We start from the raw sequence: 1,686 nt of genomic DNA on the forward strand, positions 1-1,686 counted from the left end.
AGGGACCTTACGGCCCCCCAGCCCCACCCCTGCCATGGTCTGGCTGCCCCCCAGCTCGGGCTGCCCAGGGCCCCTCCATGGCCTGGGGCACCTCCAGGGATGGCAGCCACAGCTCTGGGCAGCGCTGCCAGCGCTTCACTGCCCTCTGAGCAAAGAATTTCTTCCTAATATCTCACCTAAATCTCCCCTCTTTCAGTTTGAAGTTGTTACCCCTTGACCTTTTACTATCAGACAGTGTAAAAGGTCACTCTCCCTCCTACCTGTAAGCTCCCCTCGAGTACTGCAAGGTCACAGTGAGGTCTCCCTGGAGCCTTCCCTTCTCCGTGCTGCCCGCCCCCATCTCCCTCAGCCTGTCTCCATAGGAGAGGTGCTCCAGCCCGCCAAGCATCTTCGTGGCCTCCTCTGGCCCCGCTCCAACAGCCCCACAGCCCTCCTTTGCTGGGACCCCAGGCCTGGACGCAGTGCTCCAGGTGGGGCCTCATGAGGGCAAAGCAGAGGTGGAACAACCCCCTCCCTGCCTGCTGCCCCCCTCTGTTGATGCAGCCCAGGATGCTGTTGGCCTTTCAGGCTGTGAGCACACGCTGCTGGCTCATACAGAACTTTCTGTCCATCAGGACCCCCCGAGTCCTTCTCTTAGTCCTTCTGCTCTGAAAGAATTATTCTCCCAGTCTGTAGACGTATCTGGTATTGCTCCAAGCCAAGTACAGCGCCTTGCCCTTAGGCTTACTGACCTTTGTTAAGTTCACATGGGCCCACTTCTCAAGTTTGTCCAGCTCCCTCTTATCAGCTGCACCACCCAAGTTGGTGTAATCCACAGACATGCTAATCCCACTGTAGATGTCATTGGTAATGATGTTGAAGAGCACCGGTCTTAAGATGGACCCCCTGAGGGACACCGCTTGCCACTGGCTCCCACCTGGACATAATGCTGCCAACCAGCCACTTCCTTACCCACCACACAGTCCATGCTTCAAATCCATATCTTGGGAAAGATTGGGAAAATCCTGGGAAGATTTTGGGCAGTTGGACAAGTGGATCTGGGAGCAGGATTGGCAGCTGTCACCGGCTTTGGGCTCTTGTGTGGTGGCGTTAGTGGTGGCACTTTGTCTCCTTTGGCTTAACCCAGTTGTTTACTCCAGGTGCATGAACCCACAAGAAAGGGAGAAGTCCTCAGGTGTCAGCATCCTCCCCAGCAAGTTCTGTTCTAGCTGTCTGCCTTACCTCCGCTCTGGAGCCGGTGCCTGTGAAGAATGACCTCACGGGGTGCTGGGACGGCTCTCTCAAGGAAGAACTACAGGCTGAGCACTGGGCCAGAGAAGTCCAAGGTTGCAGGTATGGGCTGAGCATGCTTTGTATGAGCAGGACTGCTGTGGATCGCGGTGAGCGGCCCTGGCCTCACCTGAGATCACCTGCGTTCCAGTTGCACTTATCTTGCTGATAAGAGGCATAGCGGGGCTGAAACAGTAAATCTCTGAGCTGAGGTGAGGTTTTGGGAGGGCCTTTCCTGCCGTATGAAGGACTCCACCAGCAGCTCAGGTCACAGTGCCCTTTCTTCAGCGATGTGAGGCTGGAGGGCGTGGAGTTGCTGTCTTTGTCCCATCCGACTCGGGGCAGATGGCTTCTCAGGTTCTGAGATCAGTCTTTTCCTTGGAGATGTCGGTACCTGGTAAGCAGTCCATTTTCTCC

Source organism: Meleagris gallopavo, chromosome 14 (genome assembly GCF_000146605.3).
Source record: "Meleagris gallopavo isolate NT-WF06-2002-E0010 breed Aviagen turkey brand Nicholas breeding stock chromosome 14, Turkey_5.1, whole genome shotgun sequence".
NCBI classification, from domain to species: domain Eukaryota; kingdom Metazoa; phylum Chordata; class Aves; order Galliformes; family Phasianidae; genus Meleagris; species Meleagris gallopavo.